A 21,800-nucleotide genomic window follows, 5' to 3' on the forward strand; every position below is an offset into this window, starting at 1 on the left:
TGGGACTTATAGAGCCAACATTAGTCCATGGGTGGTTCCTCAGAACCTCCTCCTCCCACCCGCCCCCCACCCACCACCCCAAAAAAAACATTTTTTACTATATTGTCGGCGTCACCAGCGGACCGAAACCCAGCCGATGATTCCAAGATGGCTATGCACAGCAAATGTCTGATGTTTTTACCGCAATACCTAAGATCCCGATCTCGGACTACCTTGAAAATTTTCTTGAGATCTTTATCTGTTTCCCAGATGTAGAACTTCAAAGTTTCTCTATTCGCGCACGTAAAATACGCACGTAAAATGTGGTGTGAGGCGAAAATGTAGTTTATAAAGCGACGCCAGCACGGAGAAATATGATGCGAAGTGCCTCCGTTATCATCTGAAGGATTGTGGGAACACATTGACACATTGTGGCACTGAAGCACACGCAAAACTTTTGTGCACGTAAAACCCTTTCTGAGGTATAAAATTAGTTTTCCGATATTTCAATTTCACGTACGTGAACTACCAAAATTTTACTGACCCGTTCAGTTGTGAGTGACGTGCCTTCCTGTGGCAAGGAAAAGAAGGGAACCAGCGGAAAAATGCTCCTATCGGAGGACAAAAAATGCGAATGTGCTCCTTTTTAAAGACTCTGATTTTAAAGTGGATTACCAGTTGCCTAGTTCTACCTTCCTCACAACTTTAAAACTTTTCACAAAATATTGGCATGCGAACATATTCCTGTTTTTTTATGATGAAAGAGGAAGCAGTAGCAGTGGGAAAGAGATGGAGAAGCAATAAATGCTGGATTATAGTAGACTGTGGTGGTGGTATAAAAAATTGGATAATGGCAGTGTGGGAGAAAGAGAGGGACACAGTGGCAGTGGAACACAGTAGATAGTGTGAGAACAACGCTGGGAAAAGAGTGAAGGAGACAGTGCCAGAGGGAGAGGAATAAAGAGAAGGAGAAAATGGAAGTGGGTGAGTGTGTGTGGTGATGAGAGACAGAGTAAACAACAATGACGACGAGGAAGAGAGAGATAATTACAGTGAAAAGAGACAGCAGCAGAGAGAAGGAATGAATGAGGTAGTAGCAGTAAGAGGAAGAAGATGGAGACAGTAACAGTGAGAGGAGGCAGTAGTAGTGGTACAGAACGAACGAGGCTGTGACTGTGAGACAGATTACAGTGGCAGTTGGAAGGAGACAAAGAGATAATGACAATGAGTTGGGACAAATGAGTAAGTGGGAGAGATGGGCATGGGAGACCATCGGGTGTGAACGAGTTACAGAGCTTGTAGGAGTGAAAGGTGAGCAGCGTTTACAAAAAAAATGAGCGGATATGTTCGCATGTCAATATTTTTGTGACTTTTAAGGTGATGAGGAATGAAGACCGAGGCAGCTAGTACTCCACTTTTCGGAGTCTTTTAATAAAGATGAGCATATTCGCCTCTTTTGTGCTGATATGCAGCACCTTCCCGCTGGTTTACTGGTGTTTGTGCTTTACTGTACATATCTTCTCGTGCAGTATCGTCATTTCGTTTGGAAAAGCGTTTATTATAATTATTCCGTGCAGTAATTCCAGTTATTTCGATCAATGTAGGTAATGCAAATTTGTGTGGGTAAGCGTTATTGTGCTGTGACGCATTTTCGTTGTCGTCAGTGTTTATTTTCAGTAAGTATAGTTACGTTTCCGTACTCTTTCTTTGTTCAACTTGTTAGCCCACGAGAGTCAACGATTTTATTACGGACTAGAGTATTTTGAACTTAACGTGTTCAAATGGTTCAAATGGCTCTAAGCACTATAGGACTTAACATCTGAGGTCATCAGCCCCCCAGACTTACAACTACTTAAACCTAACTAACGTAAGGACATCACACACATCCATGCCCGAGGCAGGATTCGAACCTGCGACCGTAGCGGTCGGTCGGTTCCAGACTATAGCGCCTAGAACCGCACGGCCACTCCGGCCGGCTGTTGCAGTTACTTTTAAGCAGTACGTGTAATATATTCCTGACAGTGTACCAGCGTGGGGGCGTTCTGCAATAGTGCTTGCACCGGAGAAAATACACTCCTGGAAATGGAAAAAGAACACATTGACACCGGTGTGTCAGACCCACCATACTTGCTCCGGACACTGCGAGAGGGCTGTACAAGCAATGATCACACGCACGGCACAGCGGACACACCAGGAACCGCGGTGTTGGCCGTCGAATGGCGCTAGCTGCGCAGCATTTGTGCACCGCCGCCGTCAGTGTCAGCCAGTTTGCCGTGGCATACGGAGCTCCATCGCAGTCTTTAACACTGGTAGCATGCCGCGACAGCGTGGACGTGAACCGTATGTGCAGTTGACGGACTTTGAGCGAGGGCGTATAGTGGGCATGCGGGAGGCCGGGTGGACGTACCGCCGAATTGCTCAACACGTGGGGCGTGAAGTCTCCACAGTACATCGATGTTGTCGCCAGTGGTCGGCGGAAGGTTCACGTGCCCGTCGACCTGGGACCGGGCCGCAGCGACGCACGGATGCACGCCAAGACCGTAGGATCCTACGCAGTGCCGTAGAGGACCGCACCGCCACTTCCCAGCAAATTAGGGACACTGTTGCTCCTGGGGTATCGGCGAGGACCATTCGCAACCGTCTCCATGAAGCTGGGCTACGGTCCCGCCCCAACATCGTGCAGCCCGCCTCCAGTGGTGTCGCGACAGGCGTGAATGGAGGGACGAATGGAGACATGTCGTCTTCAGCGATGAGAGTCGCTTCTGCCTTGGTGCCAATGATGGTCGTATGCGTGTTTGGCGCCGTGCAGGTGAGCGCCACAATCAGGACTGCATACGACCGAGGCACACAGGGCCAACACCCGGCATCATGGTGTGGGGAGCGATCTCCTACACTGGCCGTACACCACTGGTGATCGTCGAGGGGACACTGAATAGTGCACGGTACATCCAAACCGTCATCGAACCCATCGTTCTACCATTCCTAGACCGGCAAGGGAACTTGCTGTTCCAACAGGACAATGCACGTCCGCATGTATCCCGTGCCACCCAACGTGCTCTAGAAGGTGTAAGTCAACTACCCTGGCCAGCAAGATCTCCGGATCTGTCCCCCATTGAGCATGTTTGGGACTGGATGAAGCGTCGTCTCACGCGGTCTGCACGTCCAGCACGAACGCTGGTCCAACTGAGGCGCCAGGTGGAAATGGCATGGCAAGCCGTTCCACAGGACTACATCCAGCATCTCTACGATCGTCTCAATGGGAGAATAGCAGCCTGCATTGCTGCGAAAGGTGGATATACACTGTACTAGTGCCGACATTGTGCATGCTCTGTTGCCTGTGTCTATGTGCCTGTGGTTCTGTCAGTGTGATCATGTGATGTATCTGACCCCAGGAATGTGTCAATAAAGTTTCCCCTTCCTGGGACAATGAATTCACGGTGTTCTTATTTCAATTTCCAGGAGTGTATCAAACACCATGGTCGCTGGCAAGGCATTTACTAGACTTCGATAAGCGGTTTCAGCAAGGGTACGTTGCGATCTACGGATCTTATGCTTTGTAACTTTACATCATCTTTTCACCAAGTTGTGTGTTACACCACTGTCACTGTCATGAATTTCACAAGAAATCGGCATGTCAAACCTAAAATAAATATTATGTACAGACATGATACTCATACGCCGACTACAAGTGCTCATACACATCAACATCTCATGCAGGAAGCTGGCGGATTTATGGTGACTGCTTTATAGCGAATGGTGGTTAATTATGTTGACGAACGGCAATGAAAACGGAAGCTGTCACGTGGATATTAAGAACAATACCGCCCATACTGCCGCAAATCATTACCCAGTATCACGCTACAAACAAATATGTTTGCGTGCCTCATCTTCGTGATGAGCCTTTAAGGCAAAAAACTGGTTTATGGTAGAAATTAAGTATTTCCTGTAAGATTTGTATTCAATGAATCTCTCAACTATTTTTTAAAGAAAACGTAGGGACTTTTGAAATTAAGTTACACATGTAGTCCTACGCTAAGAAAGTGACGCATCGAGAGTGGCGCATTGTCAGAAAAAATGTACACGGTTGGGGTTTTAGCTGTACGGATAACAGATGCAATATAGTGTGGGAGTGAAATGGTGTGGCATCTGGAAACGCACTCCAAAGGTGAAATACGCGGGATAGCAATTCTTGTGGGCGAAACGTGTGAATTTCACATAGTTTCATCGTGTAATTCTTCTGATATATGGGTCAAATGCAATGTCGTATCGAGCTGTAGTGAGACGGTGTCAACAATTTGACCAAGGCCGCACAGACGTGGATGATGCGCATCAGGAAGGAAGACCATCGACGACCACAGACGACAGTTTTCAGGCAGACGAGGAAGAACAACCGAGGGGAAGGAGTTTCCCAACGGTGACAGCGTTCATACAGCGGTTCTCGAATACATCTGTGAACAAGACGAGGATTTCTGTCGTTGAGGAATATTTCGACCGTTGTTAACAGCGGCTTGGTGAGTACGTTCAAAATTAGTGACAGATATCTGTGTCACGTTGAAGTGTAAGACATATACACAGGGTGGTCCGTTGATACTGACCGGGCCAAATATCTCACGAAATAAACATCAAACGAAAAATCTACAAACAACGAAACTCGTATAGCTTGAAGGGGGAAACCAGATGGCTCTATGGATGGCCTTCTAGATGGCGCTGCCATAGGTCAAACGGATATCAACTGCTTTTTTTTAAAAAAAAAAAAAGGAACCCCCATTTTTATTACATATTCGCGTACTACGTAAAGAAATTTGAATGTTTTAGTTGGACCATTTTTTTCGCTTTGTGGTAGATGGCGCTGTAATAAACGTAGAAGTACGTGGTATCAAGTAACATTCCGCCAGTGCGGACGGTATGTGCTTCGTGATGCATTACCCGTGTTAAAATGAACCGTTTACCAATTGCGGAAAAGGTCGATATCGTGTTGATGTATGGCTATTGTGATCAAAATGCCCAACGGGCGTGTGCTACGTATGCTGCTCGGTATCTTGGACGACATCATCCAAGTGACCGGACCGTTCGCCGGATAGTTACGTTATTCAAGGAAACAGGAAGTGTTCAGCCACATGTGAAACGTCAACCACGACCTGCAACAAATGATGATGCCCAAGTAGGTGTTTTAGCTGCTGTCGCGGCTAATCCGCACATCTGTAGCAGACCAATTGCGTGAGAATCGGGAATCTCAGAAACGTCGGTGTTGAGAATGCTACATCAACATCGACTGCACCCGTACCATATTTCTATGCACCAGGAATTGCATGGCGACGAATTTGAACGTCGTGTACAGATCTGCCACCTGGCACAAGAGAAATTACGGGACGATGACAGATTTTTTGCACGCGTTCTATTTAGCGACGAAGTGTCATTCACCAACAGCGGTAACGTAAACCGGCATAATATGCACTATTGGGCAACGGAAAATCCACGATGGCTGCGACAAGTGGAACATCATCGACCTTGGCGGGTTAATGTATGGTGCGGCATTATGGGAGGAAGGATAATTGGTCCCCATTTTATCGATGGCAATCTAAATGAGGCAATGGATGCTGATTTCCTACGTAATGTTCTACCGATGTAAATACAAGATGTTTCACTGCATGACAGAATGGCGATGTACTTCCAACATGATGGATGTCCGGCACATAGCTCGCGTGCGGTTGAAGCGGTACTGAATTGCATATTTCATGACAGGTGGATTGGTCGTCGAAGCACCACACCACGGCCCGCACGTTCACCAGATCTGACGTCCCCGGATTTCTTTCTGTGGGGAAAGTTGAAGGATATTTGCTATCGTGATCCACCGACAACGCCTGACAACATGCGTCAGCGCATTGCCAATGCATGTGTGAACATTACGGAAGGCGAACTACTCGCTGTTGAGAGGAATGTCGTTACACGTATTGCCAAATGCATTGAGGTTGACAGACATAATTTTGAGCACTTATTGCATTAATGTGGTATTTACAGGTAATCACGTTGTAACAACATGCGTTCTCAGAAATTATAAGTTCACAAAGGTACATGTATCACATTGGAACAACCGAAATAAAATGTTCAAACGTACCTACGTTCTGTATTTTAATTTAAAAAACCTACCTGTTACAAACTGTTCGTCTAAAATTGTGAGCCATATGTTTCTGACTATTACAGCGCCATCTATCACAAAGCGGAAAAAGTGGTCCTACTAAAACATTTATATTTCTTTACGTACTACACGAATATGTAATAAAAAATGGGGGTTCCTATTTTTAAAAAATGCAGTTGATATCCGTTTGACCTATGGCAGCGCCATCTAGCGGGACAACCATAGCGCCATCTAGTTTCCCCCTTCAAGTTAGACGAGTGTCGTTCTTCGTAGTTTTTTTCGTTTGACGCTTATTTCGTGAGATATATTTGGCCCGGTTACAACCAATGGACCACTCTGTGTGCACAAGAACTAAACATTGTACAGATTCCATACATATTGCACTTTGTAGAGAAACTCTGAAAGTTTTTTTTTACAAACATTCGATATGCGAACCATGAGTGACCTGGAAGACATCAGTACGGTAATCGAATTCTTGCCACACCCGTCCCAGCATGGCATCGTCGACTCTGGCAGTCGCTTCCCGTATCCTAGAGCTCTGCTACATCACGTGGTAGAGGCGGTACATACATCAGAGCTTTAATGTGTCCCCACAGAGAAAAGTCACACGGAGTGAGATCTGGCGATCGGGGAGGCCACTTCAACACACAGAAAGCTCGCTCCGCAACTGAACTCGCCATGTTTGCGGCTAGCGCTGAATATCAACAAATTACCAAACTACGCTGTGGCGGAATACGTGAAAATAGTTTCCAGCGTTTCTCTTCAAAATGACATACGTATGATATCTGTGCAATGTTTGGTTCTTGTGCAATAAATAACTGAAAATGTTCCCAGACTTTATGTACACCCTGTATGTATTTTTATTTTTCTTCTGCTTCGTTAAGACGCGTCAGGATCAGGTGTGGCTTGTTTTACACGTCTTCTTTCTTCCAAATAACTCTTCATTCTCTCGCTTCTTCTGTTTCTTTCTTCTTCTGTTAAGATAATTTCGATTTTGGCCACCTGTGACCATCCACCAACCCTTTATAATTCTCTGTCCTGTACTACTGCCTGTAGATTCCTTTCTTTTATTCCTACAGCCTTCCAGTCTTCTCTGACCTCCTTCACCCAGTTGTTTCCCTTATGACGTGTTGCATTCAGTGTCTTCTTATTCAACCTCTCTTCGTCAATTCTCAAGATGTGCCCAACAAATCGTAACCTCCTCTTCCGTATCTCGCTCGATATGGGATCAGTATTTTCATACAGTTCCTGTCGCATTCTGTGTATCCAGATATCCCCATATATATATATATATATATATATATATATATATATATATATATATATATATATATATATATACTGTCATAATAATGTGTAACTTACTCTTTGAAGTCCTCTCATGTAATAGACAGATGCATATTTAGTAGCCCTAGGGTTGTTATTCGTTATCACGAGGACATTCCATTAAGTGCACGGCTGAACAGCTCCAGTAATGGTTTCGAAGGTTAAAACAATCTTGCCGCCGTCGTCTATTAATAACCATCTGAAATGAAAGTTTCTTTATATGAACAATCGTCAGAGTAATGTCAGAAGATTTCGGCTCTGTTTATTATCAAGCGATTCTCGAAATATCCAACGCGACGAGGAATGCGATAGACAAAGGACACTAGTATAAATCTGGCAACTCCAAGTCATCAAACAACGTACAACACATTTCTTCCGGACCGGTTACTTAAGAAATCAAAGCTTCATCTACAGCTCACAGAGAGGAGTTTTTTGTTTAGAAACCTGAAGAGGCTGTGCACTAAACCACGGAAACCTAAATCAGGATGACCGAACGCAAATTGGATTGGTGTTTCTCCCGAAGCGAGTCTGGTCTGTTAACTAATGCCCAGCTAGCTCGGTAAGCCCAAAGTAACATAATATGTGCACCGTTTTGGAAGTGCGATTTCGAAGAGAACAATTTGCCACGTTTGTAAAAACAATCCGTCTTATATGATGATTTCCTGAAAACTCCAGTCATTCTGCGTCTTGGCAAATGTCATTATTTACGACCGGTCAATCTATACTGTCCACTTCCATTCTAAAGGAAAATATGCTGTTCACAGGTACTGCATGTTCTAATTGAAAACCACAACAATCAGTTGACGTTTGTGCATCTCTGTTTATCTCATGTACAGAATCTATTATCTCTTTCCACAACTTATTCGTTTATTACGAGATGCTTCACATTTGTTGCCAACAATTCCGATGCTCGGTGAGCATAACTGAATTAAAAAGAGGCTGCAAGTATAGCTTTGACACGATAATGATCTCCCAGAAGCCGCTAACGTGACTACAGGGTGTTGCAGGAGGATGGTCAATATTCAGAGATATTACAGAAACGATCATTCGAGGCAAAACGTCTAGTAAAATGGAAATGAACGCTTCATCTTCGATGCTATGAAACAAATCTCTTCATCTGCAGTCTCTTTGCTTACAAAATTTTGGAAATATGGACCAAAACAAGAAAAAATTGCCTAGTAAACAAGGGCTCTGAAATGCACACTTAAGAGGTATGATCACTTGCTCAGTACAAGAGATGTGTTACACAGTAGCGAAGATTAACAAGTGCTCATATGCTCATATCTTTAAGGTATGCATTTTCTAGTCCATGTTTACTGCACATTTTTTTCTTGTTTTGGTCTATACTATCATCTCTCAAAACACGGAAAGCTAAAACCTTGTTGTAGAAGAGATTTGTTTCACAGAATAGAAGTTGAAGAAGTGGTCATAGCTCTCAAGGTATGAATTTTAGAGCCCATGTTTCATTGGCGTTTTTGCTTTGAGTGATTGTTCCTGTCATATTCCCCAATGAAGACCATTCCTTCTGGAGCACCCTGGATGTCTGCCATGGGTGGGAGGAGAAGGCTTCCCGACTAGGGTACCTGGCTTACATTTTCACTGGGTTCCTTAAGTGAATTTCAGGTGAACGCAGCGATGGATTCACCGAGAAAGCCACTACTAGTTCACTGACCCATTCTTGGCCAATGCGAAATTGTGCTCATCGATAATATTCTGCTTTTCGCACTTGGCTTTTTCGGGTCCTCACCAATAGTTTTCATTACATGTACAATCAAGAAATCGTCAGGCAGAAGCAGAATGTGCCAGACAATTAAGTGTAATATATTACTGATTATTTTGTGAGTGCTGACCATGTTACACGATAAGAAAGTTCGCACAACCACAATACAATTGTAATTTTATTTCATCTTTGTTGTAAAAATACACATAATTGAAAAACCGATTCATAAAACTCATTAAATTACTGATTACTTTATAGCAACGTCAGCTACGTTAAAATTATAAAATGTAAGTAGAGTACCGTTTTTAGTATATGTCCACAGCATATACAAGGTTGGTTCTAAATGACTTTCCTTCCATAACAGAATCCATTTTTTTTCTTACACTGTCGCCTAACCAAATTTTCAGTTTCTATACACTGCAATGTTAAATTAAGTAACATACTGTAGCAGAATTACTACAAGTGATTAAAAAACAGAGAGTTATCATCAGTGGCCATGGGTACTCAAAGAAACACATAGCTGGCATAAGTATTCGCAAGGGTGGAAGGGCTGCAAGAGGGGGCACTTGCTGCTCACCCCTCTTTAATCTGGAGTACAATTTTTAATCGTTTATTGATTGGATAACCATCAATCCTCTGGAAGATAATAATTTTTTAGTGTCACATACAAAATTTAATTTTATGGAATGAAATCTCCCAAAACTAAACAACTCATTTGTTTCGAAAACGCCAGTTATAGAATATAGTCACCCTCCATCCCCAGCAAAATTTTCTGCAGATGACGCAATTAAAATTTGATTTTTTTCGAAGAGAGCTAACTGTTTAAAATTTTCTAGTTATGTCTTATCTTCTGATATGGCGACAGGTAAATAATAAGTATTAGGGATTTAAGAAATATTCCTGAGAAAGATATAAGATTATTTCATCAAGTCTTATGTGGGTTACAAAACTATAACATGAAACAAGAAGTTGGGGGACAATGGATCATTTGCCACAGCACAGCTTCAAATCCTCTGCATATCTTAAGAGAGAAATGTTTGTGTACTTATTAACACTCTTTGTGCAGACAACGTTATATTTTTGCACTCAAGTACTTCACATTAAGCTGAACATGCTAGTCTAATATTTGGGATGCACACGGGGAAAATTCATTAACCATTAATATTATAATTAAGAAAATATTAGAATAACTTGCGTAATATAAGTCAGCTGTACCTGCAAAGAAAGTAAGTTTCTTAGGAGACAGAAGAACACTTTGCAGATAGAAAACAAATTTCATTGCTCATATTTTTCCGACAAACCCCTGTTAACTATAAATTGTGGAGCAAGGTCACATCAGAAATTCCAGCCACAGCAGTGAAAATCAAAGGAAGACATTAAAGGAATTTTAAAACACAAATAGAATGATGAGAATTCATTGCAAAGTTAATATTTATTGCTGCAAGTACGTTTTTACATTCAAAGCAAAAACTAAATTATATAAGAACTGTTACCAGTATTGTGGCTGCTAAAATGTTTATGGGCGTTGGTTTTAGACAAACTGAGTAGTTTGCTTTGTTACGTTGATTATACGTGAATAGCCTGAAGCAGCTACCTACCTTCAGCTACGTTTACTGTCGTACTGATGTCGACAGCGTGGTGAGGAAAAGTGTGGCGTCTTCCGCTGTCCTGAAGAATATGACGCGACACTGCGTAGGCTGTCCCACATTGAGGTTGCGCGAAGCTGCTGAGAGAGGCGCTGCAGTCGCTGGACTGCCATCTGCTGCTGAACAAAGCAACTTCGTTCAAATGCACAGGCGCGAAGTCCTGAAACAGCTGCCAGAGTCGACGCGGCCTGCGCACAGAAGGAAATCGGGTTCACGCGTAGCGGGCGTCAGCGCCAGGCAGCTTCAATCAGCGCCGAAAACACCCCCTTGTTACGAGTATCTAATGACGTAGCACATAATGGCAGCCGGGTCGCGGCGCCGACTTGTGCGGTCCCGCCTACCGGCGAGCCGAAATGAACTAGACATTCTCTGACCGCTTTCGGCGCGCCGGTTGTCGACGCGCTGTGCAGACGGAGACGCGCGCCCTAATCTTTCTCAAAAGATTTTACAGAAACTATTTGCTAAAAAAACTGATTTTTACGTTACTTACAGCTGTGTATGTCAGCTTCACGGTGAAGTGCCTGACATTTCATTAATGGTCTTAGATACTGTGATATTTCACATTTAAAAAAGACGCTGCGTGAAATTCCAAAAGTTTGCAATGAATAATAGAGGTTGCTGTTATTTTTGCGTTTGAAGCATATTACGTGAAATGTTGCTGCGTGTGAAATTTAGCTAATGTTCTGAATTTTTGTTTAGACATAGGAGGAGGTTTTATAAATATCAACATTAGAGTTTCATTCTACTAAAACTACAGTTCGGTCATTTTGGTACAATGCACAAATTTAAAAAAATTATAGGATTACCAGTAATATTTGTAGCCTTTGAAAGGAAAGAAACATAAATGAATGTGTAAGAGAGGAACTGTTTATTGTTTGTTAATCACATGTTGGTTTTGCATATAATTAGAACCGCACGTCTTTCAATGTTTGTCCACTGCGTATTTTATGTCCTTACAAAATATAAATTACTCTTTATAAGTAAATAATAAATCAGCTGTTCACGTAACTTCTGCGCTCTTACGTTATCAAAAAAAATCGTCGTGTGAGAGTCAGAGGAAAGTATCTCCAAAAATGTGATTTTCGGTTTTTTTTAAATGTATGTCCTTACACTAATCAGCTCCTATATCTCCAAGTTGCGAACTTATTTTAGAGACAGACAGATGTTTTCGCACTTGCTTTCTCTAGTTTGGAGTATGCGCGTCTCAATTTTCGGGTCAGCAGAAGATATGGGCATTTACGTTCTTCTGACTGCGTACTTCATGAAGTAAATTTGGAAATTCGTTTAAATCAAGCAGGGACCATTATCTGCTTGTTTTGCATAACATAATTTTGCTGCATTTCTGCGCTATTTTTCTGTGTGCTGAAAGAGAAGCATGTGTTGTCTAGCAGCTAATAACAAAGCTAGCGACACCAAGTAGAAACGTCGCACCACGTCTCACTGCTGAATCATTCATCTGTCCATCAATTCTCGAAACACTTAACGCACAAGGTCTCCAGCTATTGCATGTCCCTTGCAAGAATCAGTAAGTGGAGAAACGCTAGACTAAACAATGAGTGCTCTTTGTAAGCATTCTTAACGCAGTCATATTGCTTTCATTGCCATGTCGCATTTTGTTTAGTTTCGTGGAGTAATCACTGTGAAGAGTTCAGCGTTAATGTGCGCTCTTTGTTAGATAAAAAATGACTTCAAGAGGAAGGAGAATGATTGAGTTAGTGATGTAAAATTACCTCAATGAAAGGAACGCAGCATTTGATGAACATTTTATCTAAGACATAGTCATTCACGAAGATATAGGTCGCTAGTTTGATTGACTCGGTTCCTATTCATTGTTTAAATATTTTAGAAATATCAGAAGCTGAAGAAAGGAATGGTGAAACATCGTCTGTAATAAAAAAACAGTTTCGACATGGAACGACTGCCAGAGTTAAGTGAAGAAGAGTGTAATGTATTCAAAGTGCTTGTTTCGGGTTCATCAGATAATTATACACCCGAAAGCAACACGGATTCTTCATCATCATTGTCATCAACAACACGATCTACGAGGCGAAAGAAAAGAAGAGCTGCAGTTCAACTGAAAACGCAACAATCTTTACAAAATCTAAGTAAGTAAAATGATAATCCGTTTACACTGTGGATCTTGTTTAACACTTCAAATACTAATTTCTCAGTCACGAATTATTTGAATGTGTTGTTAAAGGAATGTAACAAAAACAATGAAACATGTATACTGAGACTATCGTTTTAATACTGTTGTGTACACACCTTTCCTTTGTGGTCCTGGATTACATTTTGATTTATTTCTTCTCCTAATGGAGATGTTACTAAAATAATTAAACAAGTGCATTTCAGTAGATTTAGGGCCACATTATTTTGTCTTTGACTACGTCACAAAAGGGATAAATTACGTACATTCACCGACAAATGAACTATTCAGTCTTGATTCTTCAGTTTGTCTGGGCAAAGGTTTTGCGATGTTAATGAACATGCAACAGGAAGAAGTAAATTCAGTGCCGACAGAGGACTGTGCGAGAGTTCTTACCAGGAGATCTGCACGAACTATATATAAAACGTTGCAAAAAGGAACAGGTTACTGCTGAAAAATATTAGTTGTACAGAGAAGTATTCACTACAGAATCTAACTTAGACTCTCACGTACCTGAAAAAGATGTATGCGACCATTCTATCGTTTTCAAAACCTCGCGCAGAAAATCGAGAAGTAGAGAGGGATCAGCACACAGAACACCTAAAGAGAAAAAAGGGAGCCAGAAAACTAAAAAATGAAATCAAGAAGCGGGCCCAAGCAGGAGAATATCATTTACTGGAATTTGACCTAGAATCCGTAAGGCACCGTCAACATATAGCAACTAAAGCCATCATTTGCAAAAGAAGGCTGGCTGTATACAGCATCACAGTATACAATACTATTACCAGAAAAGCTAGAAATTACATGTGGCATGAAGATGTGGCTAAACGTGGATCAATTGAAGCAGCATCATGTATATTTCAAGAGCTTCAGAAAATTGCCGATGACCGTCCAGTTGTTTTGTTCTCCGACACCTGCGGAGGACAGACTGAACAAAGACTGTATGAAGTCGTTGAAAAGGACCAGAAGGGCTTCCTGGATTTTTGCGCTATTCAGAAGGAAAAGCTGAAAAATTCTAAAACTGACAGCGAAGGAAATCGAGTACAGAGGCTTAAAGTGACGCAACTTCAGTATTGCAAAAATTATGTTAATCACATCTTTTTCAAACATTTCCATCATCAACAATTCAAAAGTTTGCCAGTTTCCAGAAAATCCCGAAATTCCGATACGATCTTCAAGTTGGAACCGAAATACCGTGGAACTCTAAAACTTCAGGAAGAGAAGATAAAAGACATGGATCTGTGCCTCACCAGCATTATCAAGGAACAGTATCACGCATTTTACAAGAGTCTTCAAGAAGAGAAAGGTAGAGTTTCAGACTGTGTTGGCAACTGTTCTAATGAAGTCAGCTAGAAAGTGAACAGTCACTGATGACGCTGGTACAAAAATTCACTAATATGCTTTGATTAAAACTGTAACTGTTCTGTTTCTAACGAGTAAATTAACTTTTTATCTTATATCGTGGCAAAACCAAGAGCGTATCTCCAAAGCGTAAAACTTCTGTGTAGACTGATTCACGTAGAAGCATAATGATATATCTCCTTAGCACTATATTTATAACGGTAAACCAGTAAGGACTATTTTTAAGGGTATATTACCACTTGATAGCGTTTTAAGTGTATTCTTAAGTAGTGTAGAAATTTTTCGATGAAGTTACATCTTAAAATACTCTTTTTCATATCTCCTGTAAAGTAGCTATAATGGAGTTACATTCCTCTGATCCTCACACAGAGAATTTCTTTTGATGCAAGTACAGTTTGCATGCACAGACACAAAAAACCCATGTAATTATTGTTGTTATTTTATACCCAATATAACGTTCATCATGGTCAAAGGCAAGAGTTTCCCGTTACAGAAACTTGTTTTATACAAGCTCGACGAAGTGTTGAAGCGATGTTTGAAATGTTTTTGTTTTGCATTTTTTGAATTTTACCTTTCTTTGAGGTAATTGCGTTTTCTAGCGCTATATGATAACTCTGTATGTTTTTTTTATTTTTACTACAAAATCCCTGTTTCACATTACAGATAAACAATTTTCGAATAAAACTTGAACTAAACAATGATAATTTAAATTTTGATATAAATTCTGTTTATTTTTAAGTAACAGAGAGGAGGAGAGCTACACAGAACAAAAATTTTCCGTAGGTTACATGTCCCTTTATATATCCACCTCTGCTTCTGATCGCCTTCTAGAAGAATCTAGTAAGACATTGATAGTATTTGCAAACAAAGCGATAGAAAAAGGTAACACCGAATAGGCATCTAACACACCTAATGTACAGATAACACGGTTATGGTTTAACTGGCTAAAGCTACTAGGGAACTACCGTACCCTGTGCTTACTTACGATAGTCTACTGTACCCTTTGGTAGTTTTGCAACTCTGATCAACACAGATGAGAAACAAGTAATGTAATCCAAAACTGAATTACACCACTGTTTTCATCTACTGTTTGTAATTAATGTATTGGAACAAATTTATTTCACACCATCAGCATCTTATTTTTCATAGCATTCGCTTGATATAATGTAAAACAAATTATTGATTAGAAATGAAAGAAAACTGGCTGTAATTAAGAGTTGAGAAAATACCCAATTCCAGGAAATGCGTTTTATTATAAATTTAATTTGCATTTCATTGCTTTGAGCGAAGGTAACCCACTGATTATGTTCCTGAAGTCAGATTCACCATCTTTGTCGTATTCTGTCGACAAGATAGTTAAGTTTGACAGTGTCGACCTTACATAACTTTTCTATCAACTTTAATTTGTTGAAACTGCGTTCACGTGATCAACAGAGTGTAGCTGTCTATAAGCACAATATCTAATAACTCCAGTAGAAATATTAATCAGCCACAGAAGGCTTATCCTTGAATTCTGTTTTATTTTCACAGCAGATCGTAGCGACTGAAACAGCAAAAGTACTAGCTTCCTCCACAGTTTCTCGCCCCAGTCCTCAGTCAGCAGAAATAGGCAAAACCTGTAAGCCTTCTGTCGAATAGCACGTTCGCTTCAGCACCAGCTCACTGACCTCTGAGATCATGCAATAGTACAGTGAAGTAAAGCTCGCACAGGATACGGTGGCCGATGGGCAATGAACAGTTTTTGTCCAAAGCTCTGGGCGAGTTCATTCGTTTGTTCGTGTTATATCAGAATAACACAATAACATCCGAGATACTTAAATGATTTATTCACAAAGATATTGGTTCACAATAGCACTTCACAATCCACAGCAATTACACAAGTCCAGGGCAGTCCAGTTCACATCCGAGATAGTTGAGACAGTAGCCTAAGTTCCACAGGGTTCCTAGTGCGTGCGGTCACTAGTCACAAGGACGAGCGAAGGAGGCGTAGGGCTGCCTGTACGATGCTGTTGCAGAGGCCTATTTACCGTCATGGTAGTCCAGGAATACGGCGTGTGGTGGCGCCAGAAGCCGAGTGGAGACTCACTTCCTTCTCGCGACACCGGCCCTCAGTGGTCATCTCGAAATGGAATACGCGGCTGGTCGGCGAATCTGTATGCCCGGTCCGCGTGTGTTACCTTTGCAGCTGCGCGGCTGGCCGCGCTTTGCGCGTGTTGACGTCCGCCGCTATCGGCCGGTAGCTGAGCGACGGCGGATACCGCAGTTCGGAAGGGGAGGCCGAAGTATTTTCCGCCTTTCGGACGGTCACCGACGACAGAACCGAGGCGCGCACCCTGCAATCTTTCTCAAACGATTTTACAGAATCTATTCGGTAAAAAAAAAAAAAAAAAAATCATTTTTGCTTTACGTATAGCTTAATATGTCAGGCTCGTGTTGACATGCCCATTATTTCGTTAATGGTCACAGTTATTGTGATATTTGCGTGAAAGTAAGACACTACGCGAAGTTGAGAAAAGTATGCAATGAAAAATAGAGGTCGCTATGATTTTGCGTTTGGTGCATATTACATACGAAGGGCGTTTGAAAAGTTCGTGCAAGATCCGAGAGATGGCACCACCGCCGTGTATCGAGGTCATGTTTAGTTAGTAGCATGTCTGGAAAGAACGCACACCAAGTTTCAGCCATATTGGTCTTTTTCTTCGTGTTTGGCATTCGTGTGAATCAAGGAAGTCGAGTAATTGTCAAAAAATGGACGAAGAAGAATTTTGTGTGGTGATTAAACATTACTTTATAAAAGGCAAAACGCCTCAGGAGACTAAAGAGAAGCTTGATAAACATTACGGTGACTCTGCACCTTCGATTAGAACAGTTTATAAGTGGTTTCATAATTTTCGGAGTGGCCATATGGGCACAAGTGATGTTGAACTTTCTGGACGCCCTGTAGTGGTTACGACTCCAGAAATCATTGATAAAATGGATGACAGAAGAGTTAAGGTGCGTGAGATTGCTAGTGCTGTGGGCATCTCGAATGAATGGGTACATAATATTTTGCATAAACATTTGGATATGAGAAAGCTATCTGCAAGATGGGTCCCTCGACTGCTCACACTTGACCAAAAACGGAATCGTGTGAGGTGTTGCAAGGATGATTTGCAGCTGTTCAAGAGGAATCCACAGGACTTAAAGCATCGTTTCGTCACTGTGGTTGAAACATGGATACATTATTATACTCCTGGGACCAAAGAACAATCTAAATAATGGGTTACCAAGGGAGAATCTGCACCAAAAAAGGCGAAGACCATTCCTTCGGTCGGAAAGGTTATGGCGATTGTCTTTTGGAATTTGCAAGGGATAATCATCATCGACTATCTGGAAAAGGGTAAAACTACACTCCTGGAAATGGAAAAAAGAACACATTGACACCGGTGTGTCAGACCCACCATACTTGCTCCAGACACTGCGAGAGGGCTGTACAAGAAATGATCACATGCACGGCACAGCGGACACACCAGGAACCGCGGTGTTGGCCGTCGAATGGCGCTAGCTGCGCAGCATTTGTGCACCGCCGCCGTCAGTGTCAGCCAGTTTGCCGTGGCATACGGAGCTCCATCGCAGTCTTTAACACTGGTAGCATGCCGCGACAGTGTGGACGTGAACCGTATGTGCAGTTGACGGACTTTGAGCGAGGGCGTATAGTGGGCATGCGGGAGGCCGGGTGGACGTACCGCCGAATTGCTCAACACGTGGGGCGTGAGGTCTCCACAGTACATCGATGTTGTCGCCAGTGGTCGGCGGAAGGTGCACGTGCCCGTCGACCTGGGACCGGACCGCAGCGACGCACGGATGCACGCCAAGACCGTAGGATCCTACGCAGTGCCGTAGGGGACCGCACCGCCACTTCCCAGCAAATTAGGGACACTGTTGCTCCTGGGGTATCGGCGAGGACCATTCGCAACCGTCTCCATGAAGCTGGGCTAAGGTCCCGCACACCGTTAGGCCGTCTTCCGCTCACGCCCCAACATCGTGCAGCCCGCCTCCAGTGGTGTCGCGACAGGCGTGAATGGAGGGACGAATGGAGACGTGTCGTCTTCAGCGATGAGAGTCGCTTCTGCCTTGGTGCCAATGATGGTCGTATGCGTGTTTGGCGCCGTGCAGGTGAGCGCCACAATCAGGACTGCATACGACCGAGGCACACAGGGCCAACACCCGGCATCATGGTGTGGGGAGCGATCTCCTACACTGGCCGTACACCACTGGTGATCGTCGAGGGGACACTGAATAGTGCACGGTACATCCAAACCGTCATCGAACCCATCGTTCTACCATTCCTAGACCGGCAAGGGAACTTGCTGTTCCAACAGGACAATGCACGTCCGCATGTATCCCGTGCCACCCAACGTGCTCTAGAAGGTGTAAGTCAACTACCCTGGCCAGCAAGATCTCCGGATCTGTCCCCCATTGAGCATGTTTGGGACTGGATGAAGCGTCGTCTCACGCGGTCTGCACGTCCAGCACGAACGCTGGTCCAACTGAGGCGCCAGGTGGAAATGGCATGGCAAGCCGTTCCACAGGACTACATCCAGCATCTCTACGATCGTCTCCATGGGAGAATAGCAGCCTGCATTGCTGCGAAAGTTGGATATACACTGTACTAGTGCCGACATTGTGCATGCTCTGTTGCCTGTGTCTATGTGCCTGTGGTTCTGTCCGTGTGATAATGTGATGTATCTGACCCCAGGAATGTGTCAATAAAGTTTCCCCTTCCTGGGACAATGAATTCACGGTGTTCTTATTTCAATTTCCAGGAGTGTATTACAGGTGCATATTATTCATCGTTATTGGACCGTCTGAAAACCGAGCTGCAAGAAAAACACAAGAGATTGGACCGCAAAAAAGTCCTATTCCATCACGACAATGCACCAGCACACACCACAGCAGTTGTGGTCGCAAAATTAATGGAAATAGGATTCCAACTCGTTTAACATCCCCCCTATTCTCCAGATTTGGCTCCCTCGGACCACTATTTGTTCCCTAATTTGAAGAGATGGCTGGCGGTACAAAGATTTTACTCAAATGAGGAGGTGATTCCAGCAACTAATAGCTAATTTGGAGACTTAGACAATTCCTATTCTTCGGAAGGGATCAACAAATTAGAACAGCTTTGGAAGAAGCGTATAAGTCTAAAAGGGTCGAGAAATAAAAAACACATAAGTAGTTTTTATTTTTGCACGTACTTTTCAAACGCCCCTCGTGGTATTTCGTTGCATATGAAATTTAGCTGACATATTGAATTTTTCTTTAGACTTGGATGGAGGTATCTACCTGTAACCAATCTCGAGAAAATCTGATGTAGCACACTCATTTGTGATTGCGTCGCGCCAGCGATAAGGCTAGAGTGAAATATCCACAACATTCCTCATATTCCATAAACGGTGTCAGCTACTGAAATAAGATTTTGGTGAATGACACTATGCAAAGAGGAGAGTATTTTACCATATAGTTATTATATAAAACTTCATTATCTACTGTGTTATTCCAATAACTACAGACTTTTTAGGTGAAACAATATAATTTTTTAGGCCATGGATTGTTGGTGAAATGATAAAGGTATGTGTTTTTGAACAACATAAGTGAAGACATTACACGCTTATTTTGTACCGAGGATGTGCTTTTTCCATAAGGCACTGACCCTACTTTTCATCAGTTCTTCATTTAATAAACCACTGTTTCAGAATTCTCTCGCAGTTGTGTCTGCACGACATGTTAGTGAGGTGAGATAGTGTGTGTTTTGGCAAAAGAAGCAAATTTTGACATGCCAGCCAGAGACATGTGTAGATTTTACTCAAAATTGATCACTCATGACGCTTCTCTGATTGTGCAAGGTATCCAGGCCAAAATAATCGCTGTATTTTCGGCGGAACTCTTTGTAGACACTAACCAAAGCAGAGGTGACAGTAGATGTTTTTGAATGGCCACAATGCAAGTGTCGGCGTGGAAGGATCGCTCTTGATGTTTACAAAAAATGTGAGAGTACGCTTCAGTTTAGAACGGCACTTTACTCTCCAGCGCTTAGCAATTTCCCTACAGCGCTCTGAGCGACCCCCACAACTGTCGCTCTCCTACACCTCCCCAGCCGATTGCTCATGTAGTGGCCACAGCATACTCGCGTACTATAGAAGCGACAAGTCCATTGTTGAACATGAGCGGACTGTGTAGGCGGTGGCTATGCGAATTGAGCGCATATGGCTGCGATAGAGGTCTGTTCGGCAGTGGGTGATTTCTTTATGGTGCAACTTGAACGAAAGGTCACTGTAGGCAGGACATTTCTTCCCGTAGGTAGAAGATAGGAACTCCTCCCCATTAATTCCTAAACCGCCTTTCATTCCTGATATTTTTCCAGTCAGTTTTTGAGTCCCCTCTGTGCCTTTGTGGGATTGCACTTGTCCAGCCCCTCGAAACCTCCCTAACTGAACTGCAAGACAAATCAAGAATGAACAGATAATTTCAAAGAGGAACAAAAAAGATCAACAGTTTTCGACCACCCGTGATAAAACTATATACGTTATTCCAATGTACAAATACATCTTACAATCGAAATAGACCAACAAAAAAATATTTCTTCTCTCTGTTATTAAGTACAAAAAAATATGGCTTAGACTTTAGTCTCTTCCAGGTATTCACCCGTTGCCCTTAGAACGTTGCACGAAGTCTTGGCATTCTGGAGAGGCAATCCAACACGTCTGTACATTATTATGAAGTGAAGCTCATCAGGTATGCTAACACAAGATAGATACACACAATGTACTGTAAAATAATCTGAACTGACTGCTACACAGACAACTGAAGGCATGAAGCCTATCCGAATGGAACCGTCTTAGATAAAGGCAAGTCACTGTTGTGGGTACTCATCGGACTTTACATGTTTATAACTGTTTTATTTTCAGAACAGGGATCTAATAGAATATTCAAAACGAAATTTCTGTTTTAATCACCAATCCATTGTCGTGACTGAAACCTTTTGATTTTTTGTGTACTTAAGTTTGAATGCCAAGTAAAACGTAAACCACTATAGAAATACACTCAAAGACCAAAACAATGAAGCACTACGAATGAATTATCGGACTGGGATGGAAATCAGTAGCTGTGACGTACATGTACAGACAAACAAATGATTACAATTTCGAAAAATTGGATGATTTGCTCAAGAGAAACACTTTCACAAATTCAGCAAGTCAATAACATGATAGTCCACCTCTGTCACTTATGCAAGCAGTTATTCGGCTTGGCACTGATTGGCAGAATTGTTGGATGTTTTCCTGAGGGATATCGTGCCGGATTCTGTCCAACTGGCATGTTGGGTCGTCAAAATCCCGAGCTCGTTGTAGGACCCTCCATAATGCTCCAAATGTTCTCAGTTTGAAAAAGATCTGTTCACCTTGCTGGCCAAGGCGGGGTTTGGCAAGCACAAAGACAAGCAGTGTAAAC

General features: G+C 42.6%; 1 protein-coding gene across 1 annotated transcript in view; it reads right to left on the reverse strand.

The window, feature by feature from the left end:
• LOC126162318 (uncharacterized) overlaps nucleotides 1-10,885 on the reverse strand; it is a 31,301-nt gene extending 20,416 nt beyond the window's left edge. The window contains exon 1 of the mRNA XM_049918742.1: nucleotides 10,760-10,885. The gene's annotated coding sequence lies outside the window, so the exon portion shown is untranslated. The remainder of the gene's footprint in view (nucleotides 1-10,759) is intronic.
• Nucleotides 10,886-21,800: the final 10,915 nt, after the last annotated feature.

This window comes from Schistocerca cancellata, chromosome 2 (assembly GCF_023864275.1).
Source record: "Schistocerca cancellata isolate TAMUIC-IGC-003103 chromosome 2, iqSchCanc2.1, whole genome shotgun sequence".
NCBI lineage: Eukaryota > Metazoa > Arthropoda > Insecta > Orthoptera > Acrididae > Schistocerca > Schistocerca cancellata.